Source organism: Hippoglossus stenolepis, chromosome 12 (genome assembly GCF_022539355.2).
Source record: "Hippoglossus stenolepis isolate QCI-W04-F060 chromosome 12, HSTE1.2, whole genome shotgun sequence".
NCBI lineage: Eukaryota > Metazoa > Chordata > Actinopteri > Pleuronectiformes > Pleuronectidae > Hippoglossus > Hippoglossus stenolepis.
In genome coordinates this window covers 21,723,077-21,735,832 of record NC_061494.1, presented here as the reverse complement: position 1 = coordinate 21,735,832, position 12,756 = coordinate 21,723,077, and the positions used below count along the sequence as shown (strand labels likewise).

The window sequence follows — 12,756 nt, the reverse complement described above, 5'->3', positions numbered from 1 at the left end:
AGACACAGAGAGAGACACACACACAGACACAGGCTAGAGGAGACACACACACACACAGAGACACACACACACACAGAGACACACACACACAGACACACACACAGAGAGACATACAGAGACACACATAGAGAGAGACACACAGAGAGCCACGCACACGCACACAACAATACAAACACATAAACAAACACACACACATATTTTCAAGTAACACACACACATTTCATGTACACACATTACTTCTCACACACATACACATACACACACACATACATACACACACACACTCACACACACACATACTGACATACACAAACACACACTCACACACACACACACACACACTTCACACATACACAAACACACATATATATACACACACACACACAGACACACATATAGACACACACACACAACATACACACACACACACACAAATACACCCACACAGACAGACACAGCCACACACACACACACGACATAAACACATAAACAAACACACACATACTCACGCAGTCATACACACACACTCACACATGGGCCACACACACACAGATATTTCAAATACACTCACACACACACACACAAACACTCACGCACACAGACACAGTCACACACACACACACACACACCACACACCTCACCTCACAGACACACACTCTCTTCATACACTCACACATACACACCACACAGGCACACACACACTACACAACAGACACACACACACACAGACACACACACACACACACACTCATACACACATATATTACGCCACTTCACATACTCACACACACACTCTCACACACACACACACACACACAGAGAGACACATTAGAGAGAGAGACACACAGAGACACACATGCAGACACACACAGAGACACACACACACACACAGAGAGACACACAGATACACACACACACACAGAGATGACATAGAGACATACACAAACACACTCACAGAGAGACACAGAGACGCACACACACACAGACACACACACACACAGAGACACACACACACACAGACAGACAGACACACACACACGCATGACACACACACCCTGAAAATCAAGGAAAACGTTTGAAAAGCCCAAAGAGATAAAAAGCTGTTCCTGGATCAGCCCCCTGATCTGCTCCTGAGTTTCATGAGTTCTTCTCTGACCCACAACACATCCTTCCACAGATGCATTGATAACAACTAATTCACAGTTGTTGATCTTTATTATTTTATTGACTGTAGGTCAGAAGTTAAATGTCTTTTTTCAGCTCTACAGTATCTAAAATGTCTTCTGGCTTTGACTTGTGTTTGGGTGAATCTGATCTATGTGTAATTCTCTGCTGTGTTTATTACTGTGTGGACACACTGTGGTCAAAGTACAGGACGCTCATCTGTTGCTCTGCTGTTTATTTTATATATTTCAGGTTCAAACTAATCATTCTTGTTGATTATGTATTTTTAATTAATCAATTACTTGTTTAAACTGGAAGAAAAAATATCAGAAAAGTATAGTGAAAATGTCTGTGACTGTTTTTAATTCATCAGCATTTAGCTAAACAAACTCTAATATTTAAGAAACATCAAAACATCTGAGATTTTTACTTGCAAAAAATTTGATCATTTAAAAATCTATTGATCACAAGTTTGATTGATTAGTAAATATTTTGGATCAAATCTAATTCATGAAAATGTCTGTGTGTGAGTGTGAGGTGTTTATGTGTGTGAGTGTGTTTATGTGTGTGTGTTTGAGTGCGTTTATGTGTGTGTGTGCTTGTGTGTGTGAATGTGATTGTGTGCATGTTTTGGTGTGTTAGTGTAATTGTGTCTGTGAGAGAGTGTGTATGTTTTAGTGTGTGTGCGTTTGTGTGAGGTAGAATGTGTGAGTGTGTGTGCGTGCGTTTATATGTGTGTGTGAGTGAGATTGTATGTGTGTGTGTGTGTGTGTAATAATGTGTGAGTGTGATTGTGTGCGTGTGTGTGATGTGATTGTGTGTGTTTGTAAGGACGTGCGTGTGATTTCTGTGTGTTTATGTGTGTGAGTGTGATTGAGTGCGTGGTTTTGGTGTGATTGTGTACAGTGTGTATGTGTGGAATGTGATTGGGGTGTGCATGTTTTGGTGTGTTAGTGTAATTGTGTCTGTGAGAGAGTGTGTGTATGTTTTAGTGTGTGTGTGTGTGTGTGCGTGCGTTTATGTGTGAGTGCGTTTGTGTGAGTGTGCCTGTGATTGTGTGTGTTTATGTGTGTGAGTGAGATTGTGTATGTGTCTGTGTTGTGATTGTGTGTGTGTGTTTGTATGGACGTGCGTCTGATTGTGTGTTTATGTTTGTGAGTGTGATTGAGTGCGTGGGTTTTGGTGTGATTGTGTGCATGTGTGTGAGTGTGATTGTGTGTGCATGTTTTGGTGTTGTATGAATTAGTATGTGGTGAGAGAGAGGTAAGGTATGTGTGTGTGTTTGAGTGCGTTATGTGTGTGTGTGTGCTTGTGTGTGATTTTTGTGTGCGTGTTTGTGTGAGTCTGATTGTGTGTGCATGTTTTGGTGTGTGTGTGTGTGCGTGCGTTTGTGCGAGTGTGCCTGTGATTGTGTGTGTATGTTTATGTGTGTGAGTGAGATTGTGTATGTGTGTGTGTGTGCGTGTTTATGAGTGTGAGTGTGTGTGTGCGTGCGTTTATGTGTGTGTGAGTGTGATTGTGTGTGTGTAATGAGTGAGTGTGATTGTAGTGATGTGATTGTGTGTGTGTGTTTGTATGGACGCGTGTGATTGTGTGGTTTGTGTGTGTGAGTGTGATTGTGTGCTGGGTTTTGGTGTGAGTGAGATTGTGTGTGGAATGTGATTGTGTGAGTGTGTACAGTGAGGTGATTGTGTGTGTGTGCGTGTTTCTGTGTGTGTTTGAGTGCGTTTATGTGTGTGTGTGCTTGTGTGTGATTCTTGTGTGTGCGTTTGTGTGAGTGTGATTGTGTGTGTGAATGTGATTGTGTGTGCATGTTTTAGTGTGTTAGTGTAATTGTGACTGTGAGAGAGTGTGTGTATGTTTTAGTGTGTGTGCGTGCTTTTATGTGTGAGCGTTTGTGTGAGTGTGAGTGTGCCTGTGATTGTGTGTGTATGTTTATGTGTGTGAGTGAGATTGTGTGTGTGTGTGTGTGCGTGTTTATGTGTGTGAGTGTGTGTAAGAATGTGTGCGTGTGTGTGTGTGTGCGTGCATTTATGTGTGTGTGAGTGTGATTGTGTGTGTTTGTGTGTGTAATAATGTGTGAGTGTGATTGTGTGTGTGTGTGTTTGTATGGACGTGCGTGTGATTGTGTGTTTATGTGTGTGAGTGTGATTGAGTGCGTGGGTTTTGGTGTGATTGTGTGCATGTGTGTGAGTGTGATTGTGTGTGCATGTTTTGGTGTGTTAGCGTAATTGTGTGCGTGTGAGAGAGAGTGTGTGTATGTGTGTGTGTTTGAGTGCGTTTATGTGTGTGTGCTTGTGTGTGATTTTTGTGTGCGTGTTTGTGTGAGTCTGATTGTGTGTGCATGTTTTGGTGTGTGTGTGTGTGCGTGCGTTTGTGCGAGTGTGCCTGTGATTGTGTGTGTATGTTTATGTGTGTGAGTGAGATTGTGTATGTGTGTGTGTGTGCGTGCGCAGAGTGTGAGTGTGTTTGTGTGCGTTTGTGTGTGTGTGTGTGAGTGTGATTGTGTGTGTGTAATAATGTGAGTGTGATTGTGTATGATGTGATTGTGTGTGTGTGTTTGTATGGACGTGCGGTGATTGTGTGTTTATGTGTGTGAGTGTGATTGTGTCCGTGGGTTTTGGTGTGTGTGAGTGTGTATGTGAGTGTGATTGTGTGTGTGTTTGAGTGCGTTTATGTGTGTGTGTGCTTGTGTGTGATTCTTGTGTGTGCGTTTGTGTGAGTGTGATTGTGTGTGTGAATGTGATTGTGTGTGCATGTTTTAGTGTGTTAGTGTAATTGTGACTGTGAGAGAGTGTGTGTATGTTTTAGTGTGTGTGCGTGCTTTTATGTGTGAGCGTTTGTGTGAGTGTGAGTGTGCCTGTGATTGTGTGTGTATGTGTGTGTGTGTGTTTATGTGTGTGAGTGTGTGTAAGAATGTGTGAGTGTGTGTGTGTGTGTGATTATGTGTGTGTTTGTGTGTGTAATAATGTGTGAGTGTGATTGTGTGTGTGTGTGTTTGTATGGACGTGCGTGTGATTGTGTGTTTATGTGTGTGAGTGTGATTAAGTGCGTGGGTTTTGGTGTGATTGTGTGCATGTGTGTGAGTGTGAGTGTGTGTGCATGTTTTGGTGTGTTAGCATAATTGTGTGTGTGTGAGAGAGAGTGTGTGTATGTGTGTGTGTTGTGTTATTATTAGAGAGTGAAATGTAAACAAACCTCCAGTTTGGTTGAAGCGTTCCTTTTTAAGACTTCGATGTTGTTTTTGAAGTCCTGCTGTTCACCAAAGAGGTTCCCAGTCTCCCTCTCCCAGTACTCTGCATCATTTGCCTTTAACATCCAGTCCTGTTTGGGTTCTGCTTTCTTTGTGTTGCTGTCATAGTGAATCATCTGAACGTCATCAACCAAACCAACAGCCACAAACTCTGGAAAGTTTGGGACTTGAGAGGACCCAGTGTAGAAATACTTCAGGAGAGTGAATCCCTGCAAGAAAAAGTTCAAGTCATGACTTTAGTTTTCAGACTGTTTTATAAATCACTGAGAGTCAAGAAGACATGAAGCACATTCAAGACAACTTCAGCTGTTGTGAGGTAACAAACACAAAACACATTCATAGAGAAAACGTCTGCTCCAGAGTCCGACTCTTTACTTTGGAATATTCGCTACGCCTTAAAAATGGATTCAATCTAACGACTAAATATTTAATATTAGAAAATAATATTTTCTACTGCAGAGTATTAATGAAGTGAAAACTACTTCAATCTCCGTTACTCGATGAGACTTTTATTCTTAAAGTCCTTAAGAAAGGGCTTTCTTTATATATCAATATATATGTATCCATATATACACATATACATTTATACTGGACTCCAGTAAACAAAACAAAGTGGACATTGTTACAGGAAGGGCTTGACTATTTTTAAAATGTATAGACTAGAAAATATTTGACAACAATAACAATATGACAACATGTTCATTAGGTTGTCAACAACATTTCTGATTCAGATCCATCGACTGAAAATAATTCATCTGGGTAATGCTTGGCTCTGATTCCTAAGATGTCAAAGTCAAATACTTATGACAAACGACATGCAATTGAGACTTGATGTTTCAATGTTGAACACAAGCTTCATTATAAATAACTATAAATCGGATGTGTCCAAACAGAACTTGAATTAAGAAAATAAAATGTATGTTTGTTTTTTTTAAAGAAGATGTGATAAATGCACTTATTCTTTGTTTATTCTGTAAAAATACACTTGGTGCATGTGAGCAAACATAAAGGCTGATACCTTCATATCTGTGACAGACTCACATCAAGCAGTCCGGCTTCAGTGCAGATGTTATCACATTAGAAAGTATTACAACAGACATCTGTCATGTATCTGATCATGGAGGCAGCCTCGTCCTGATTCCTTCTGTCTCCTGCTTTTCACTGACATCATTTACATGAGAAATGAATTTGTGTTTCTTTGTGTCAGTAACAATGTGTGTTGATTGTATTGGAGGAGGAGGTCACATTGATAACAGATCATTAATTAGTAATATCTCATGTCAGGATGTTACTCACGGTCTTTATCAGACTAAATGATGTTGAACATTGTACCAACAGCAGGAAGCTGTTTGTCCTCAGCAGCTTCCTGTTACTATGGAAACAGCGCCATCTACTGACTACAATAACAAACCGAAACCTGAGTCGTCGCCTTATTTCAAACGTGTCAGTTTACACAGTTTAGATAAAATAACTGAGGTGTTTGAATCGCTGGGAGATGAATCATAAATAATAATTATTATTATTAATAATAATAATAATAAAATGATGTTAAAATATTTATATTTACATAAATAACAGTCTTGATTCATATCAACAGACTGAACCTGTTATTTCTTCACAACTTTTTATAAACCAACATGAAACATGAGACACGTCATGAATAACTAAGTCTGAAACAATAAAGTTCATAATGTGCACAAGACAAGAAACTCTTTGTTTCATCGCTGAGTTTAAACGTGGCTTCGTTTTTCACTGTTTCGATTCATCGGAGTCTGTTGGACACCCTCGCTTCAGAATCGCTGCGTCATTTCGTCCAGAACCAGCTCGGACCGTGTCGATTCAATGGTTCTGACCAGAGAAGAAGTCATAACGGTCAGGATCCAAAGAAAGAAAAGTCCCTGTTCAGTTCTTTTCAGATCTTTTCAGAAATAGAATATAATCTTTCCTTCTTACGTGAGATCGATAACATTCACTAACATGAACTTTTAAATCATGTCTTTGAAACGTTATTAAACTTCTACAAATCTGCAACGAAGGAACCAAACATCAAACATTACAATAGACCTCAAATCATTTTAGTGTCCTTTAAAACATGGAGCATTTTTACTTTCACTTCAAATCGACCAAATAAAATAAAATAAAGTAGAAACGTGGACTTTAACTCACGTGCCGTCGCGCTGTGTGCTCCTGCCAGGAGAAGCAGGGACAGTACAGTGAACATGGTGAGCGGTGGTGTATTCCTCTTTGCTGGGCTGAAGGTAGATGAGCTCTTCTCTTCACGGAGAGACGGACTGTGGAGACAAGAGACGAAAACCAGGGGATACGAGGACAAACTGTGGGGCGGGGACATCCTCTGAGCCAATGGGAATTTAGGATCAGCCTCCACGTCACTTAAAACTGGGTGAAACTCAGCAACTGAGGTTGTAGAAGGAAAAGTGAAGGTAACGAACTGCGTAGTGTTATAACTTCACACCCTGTATAGTCGAATAATATATTTTTAAGATAATTTATACGTAGTGCAAGATATTTGTAAGATAATGTGTTGATTGTATTATTGTATTTTTAGGATATTGTACTTGTAGGATAATGTATTTGTAGGATATTGTACTTGTAGGATATTGTACTCGTAGGATAAAATATTTTTAAGATCGTTTATACGTAGTGCAACACATTTGTAAGATAATCTGTTTATAGGATTATTGTATTTGTAGGATAATGTATTTGTACCAGTGCATTTTCTATGGGACAGACAACCTGAAAACAAGCCCCCCCCACAGAGGCAAACAACTAACTAACACAGATGAGCCCCATTGTTAAGACAGACAATTTAATAACACAAGATATTGAACGTGAAGCCATATTTTACGTCTGTTTTACTCACAAGTTAAATAATAAAACCACAGCAGAAAGAGAACACAAGCATCAGACTCAGCTCTGTTGTGTTGCTGAAAACTGCTCAGACAAGAGAAATTGAACTCTTCTGTTGATGTTTGAACAGCTGATGTCGTGTTTCATTTCTGTTTCACTCTCCACTTTCTGTTCACGAAGCACTTTATAAATGTCGCATCATTTGTGTTCCACTGAATCGATGTTTGACACTGAGGCTTGGTTGACAAAGGCTCATCCCACACTCGACCACAAGAGTTCACCTATATAATATAATGTCCTCTGAAATCATGGAGGAGGACAGTGTGTGTGTGTGTGTGTGTGTGTGTGTGTGTGTGTGTGTGTGTGTGTGTGTGTGTGTGTACGGGTTAGATTTCTTGTTCAGTTCCCAGTCACAGTGCCACAGCGCCCCCACCAGGCACAAACAGCACATCCCTGTTTCTGGTAAATCACATGACGCTTTTCTTTGGTTATATGACGCTGAGTCTTGATGCTTGATCTGAGGCCGGATCACAGTGATGGGTTCATTGGTCTCTTCAGGACACTGAGGTTTTTGTCCTCCCTGTTTGTCCACATTCCTCTGGTGTCCAACAGAATACTTCCACAAACACAATCAAAGGTAAACAGTGATCAAACTTTACTGGCAACACACACACACACACACACACACACACACACACACACACACACACACACACACAAAATACAAATAAAGTGTGTACATTCACTTAAAAATGACAAGACACTGCATCGTGTAAAGGAAAAATATGATGCACACTCATAGACAAAATATTTGCATGTTAAAAGATATAAACATGGGCTGTGAACTTTGATGCAGCAGTGGTGACTCATTACACCCAGATAAGACTAAAGTTTATTCAAGACCAACCTCGTGCTTCGTGTCCTTGTGTGACCTCTGTCCAGATTCTCCTCCGGAAAAACGGCAGAGAATTAATAATAATAATGATAATATTGTTTTCAAGTGGGGACATCAGAAGAAAACCTAAATACACATTTATTAGTAGTAATTAAGTAATTTATACATAAATTCGTATTTAGATTAATTAATGAATCTCATCCATTTAGAACAAACAGACATTTAAACTAAATAGAATAGAATATTTTTTGCTGACAACTTCTAGTCGGGTTGATTTTTTCGTTTCGGTTTCTCCTCAGTTTTATCACTTCAGGGAGGTTGTGTTCGTCTGCATTTGTTTGTTTGTGTGTTTGTTTGTGTGTTTTTGAGTGGAGGGGTTGGACACCATTCAGATTCAGTGATTTAGTTTTTTGTTGAACATTTTGATTCTCAGAGAATAATTTATGGATCTTGACGATGTTGTGTTTTGTACTTCGGGGCCACTGTACATTCACTGTAACACACGCTTTTTATTCGGTTTTATTATGAAATCGCAACCTGACTTGACAGACTGTGTGTAGGTGAAAGTGAAACTAAAATGAAAATGGACTTGAGGGGAAAACCACTGATCTCTACACGTTAGAGCAGGGGTGTCCGGCCCGCCAAGGGCGCCAGCTCGGCCCGCCGGATGACTTTGCTAAGTGTGAAAATTACAGAAAGACATAAATTGCATTTCTATAAAAGCAGCTGCTATTCCTAATCAGTCCACAGGGGGTCGCACTGTATCAGTGAGAGCATGCCATAGACCAGTGGTTCTTAAGCTGGGTTCGTTGAGTCACTCTCCGGGGTTCGGCAGGGGTCAAGACACACACAGTATAGCCTGGTTCGCACTAGCAATGTCGGGTCAAGCTTTTGTCGGTCATTAAAAAAATTGGCAACACACAATTTTTCTTCTGCAGTTAGATAAATTCAGCCCACTCAGATATTTCGTGATTGCCACGGGTCCGCTGGCCATCATTAGTTGCAGCTGATCATGCCACATTGCGTGATCAGGAACTGAAAGCCTAGTAGTCGATTTGTGGCTGTTGTGATTGTAATGTCATTTGTGATTTTCTTTAATCTTTCAATCCCTTCATACTAACTATGTCGAGCAAAAAAGAAAGTGTGGTTGGACGAATACGCATAATATGGATTCACGCGCATAAAGGAACGCGTGATGGGAGTCAGCGCCCTCAATGCATGATTTGCAATGCTGTTGAGCAATTTAGTCTAGCAATCGCAAACTAAAGGAACACTTCCAAAGCTGCATGGAGATGGGAAATACAAAGAACACAACGCCCGCTGAATTCAAGGTGAAGAGAGCTAGATTCGATGAAAAGGCTACTCTGCCTGTTCTCGGCTTTGTACCCATCGACAAACCGATCCTCACAGCATCGCACGGTTGCGTACTCCTGACGCAAAGCAGGGCAAACCACACACCATTGGTGAAACACTAATAAAATATATACCTATGTTTTGAAGAAATCATATTTTATTTTTCCAATTACGAAGGTTTCGGTGAATGCACTGATGAAGCTTGCAGGGTTCAGTACCTCCAATAAGGTTCAGAACCACTGCCATAGACTGTAAAACAAGTAAAGAGTAAGAGTAGCGATTTACACTGAGAACCAGAACTAAACAGCAGTGAATCAGCATGTCTCTTAAGAATATGGAGGTTTATGAGTACAAACGTTTTGTAATTTTTTTAATCGATCCAGTAATTGCTTCAAAAACAGCGTAAATGCGATGTCTGCTCCGCGTCACAAAGCGAGGGAATCTGCAGAGGAGAGCCCAGGCAGATAAACAGTGGGCTGACGTCTGAGTTTTTGGTCTTTATGTTTCTAGTTATTGTAGAAAGACCTTAAAATAGGGTTTATCATCCAAAAACCTTCACCAGTGATTTAAATATAGAGAAATATTGTCGTTATGTATGCGTTATTATGCTCTGATTTTACTGGTCTGGCCCACTTGACATCAAAGTGGGCAGTATGTGGCCCCTTAACTAAAATGAGTTTGACACCCCTGCATTAGAGTCTGAGTGTTATCAGCAGCTCGGAGAAGAATCTGTCAGCAGAAGGGAAACAAACACCATGACCGACTTTTCTACCATTTATAAACTCTGCCTGCTCACTGTCACCTGCTGCATCCAAGGTAGGTTTACCTTTCTGTGTCATTTTAGAACAGGAAACACACATTCATGCAGAGATCAACTCCATCTGGCATGTAATCCAATAACTAACCGTCCCTCAATAAAAATGTGATTCCTAATGTTAATTTGTATTTGTCACCCTCAGTCTTTTTTTAACACATGAGGAAGGATATACTGTACACAAACAACTTGTACTTTCAGTTTATAGTAATACAGTAAAACGTGTGTGTGTGTGAGTCATATCTGAGCCGAATTTAGCATAAAGACACAGTTACTTTGGAAAATATCTTATTTAATTTATTTGGCCCATGTGAGATCACTTCTTTAAACTTTTAGTATATTTCTGAATGGAGTTTGGTTTGAAGCGTGCAGTGGCGTTGTGCACCCTGCCCTCTCGTGGTGGAAAATGTTATTACACCAAGCTAGAAAACGAAAGTGCAGAGTGAACTAAAAAACAAATAATAACCAGACCCTGAAGTGGACGTCTCTGACTGAAGTGGACGTCTCTGACCCTGAAGTGGACGTCTCTGACCCTGAAGTGGACGTCTCTGACCCTGAAGTGGACGTCTCTGACCCTGAAGTGGACGTCTCTGATCCTGAAGTGGACGTCTCTGACCCTGAACCCGAGGTCCCAGACCCTGAACCCGAGGTCCCAGACCCTGAACCCGAGGTCCCAGACCCTGAACCCGAGGTCCCAGACTCCAGGAAGTAGATGTCGGGTGACTCCTGAACTCCGAGGTCCAGGAGAGCCAGAAGTGGACGTCTCGACCCTGAACCCGAGGTCCCAGACCCAGAAGTAGATGTCGGTGACCCTGAACCCGAGGTCCAGGACTCTGTGAAGTGGACGCCTCTGACCCTGAACCCGAGGTCCCAGACCCTGAACCCGAGGTCCCAGACCCAGAAGTGGATGTCGGTGACCCTGAACCCGAGGTCCAGGACCCTGAAGTGGACGCCTCTGACCCTGAACCCGAGGTCCCAGACCTTGAACCCAGGTCCTAGACATCTCTGGTTTGAAGCTCAACTGAAGAGGATAAAAACCCACTGGTGCCGAATTCTCCAGGTCTGAACCTCCAGGAGACAAATAATTGTTTTTCAGTGTTTCTGAATGTATGTTGCTTCTGTGGTTCAAGCAGATTCAATCAAAATAAATGTTTCAATATCAATGAAAAGTGTTAAAGTTGTGTTGTCAATATTTGTCTGATATAAACCTTTGACTATTGCACTATTTATAGCCACAGAGACGCATACAACAGCAACAATAATTATAACAATGATAATATTGACGATAGTGAAAATGATAAAAGTTGAACAATATTCAAGAATTAACTGATTTACATTCAGGTTAGAAGTTATAATGTAAATCAAAGCCCTCAAAAAGCCAATTCATTTGCCTGAAAAAAAAAAAATTAAAAAAGAAAATCTCCATCTTGTTGAGATGACACTCATCTCAATTTGAAGTTGATCTGATGAAAGCCCTGGGACAAGTTCGTCAAAGTAAAAATGTGAAAAATGGCCACTAAATGCAAAATGGCGTATTTCCCGTTGCTTTTTTCAAAGTGCACCCTAGACTTTTTCGTTTGTCTGGTCATGATACACTTCCGTGTATCGATCTTTGTGAAGATCGGCCAATGTGAACATCGTCTAGGGGGCGCTGTTGAGCCATTTTGCCACGCCCATTTAAAATTACTCCAGAATATGTACATTTTCACCACTTTCTAATTTTCTGCAAACTTTGGTAAAGTTTGAGCATGTTAAAGCGCTCAAAAAGCCAATTCATTTGCCTGAAAATAAAATAAAATAATAATCCTTACAATTTCAATAGGGCCTCGTAAGTAGTAAAGAAAGTCAAAGTCCGATTCAAGTCGCCTCATGTGACACATCCCCAACCTCTGAAAAAAAACAGACTTAGTCTTTTGAAAGTTCTGCTTTAATAAAATAAAATACTTTCTATCATTGCTGCACTATACATCTTTTTTCTCCCTTTTGTTGAACCAGCAGATCACCACAACAAATAATTCCTCTTCTCCCATTTTCTTCTCGTTCCTCCACAGAGGCAGAGGAGGATAAAGAGCAGGAGGCAGAAATTCATGAATCATTTGGGCCCTGTCCAATTCGGGCTCTAGAAAGAAAACAAACACAATAAGAAATATTAATTTATCCTATTTTAGTTTGATGATTGCATATATTGTGCAGGGAAAAGGGACATTTCCTTCCGGGACCTGGACACTACGGTGGCCCTGAGGGTAAAAACACAACAATATTTCACAAAGCATCTAGAGGATCGAAGCCTTCTCGACCCTCCATCACTCTCTCACCTGGGTGAAGGTGAACTGAGGGAAGCTGCTCAGTCTCCTCCTCCACAAAGTCTCTGGAGCTTTGCTGTCTCCTCTGACAGGTGACGCCATAATC

General features: G+C 40.8%; 1 protein-coding gene across 2 annotated transcripts in view; it reads right to left on the bottom strand.

Annotated features, from left to right (window-relative positions):
• LOC118118999 (mediator of DNA damage checkpoint protein 1) overlaps positions 1-12,756 on the bottom strand; it is a 37,966-nt gene that overhangs the window by 20,871 nt on the left and 4,339 nt on the right. The window lies entirely within an intron of this gene.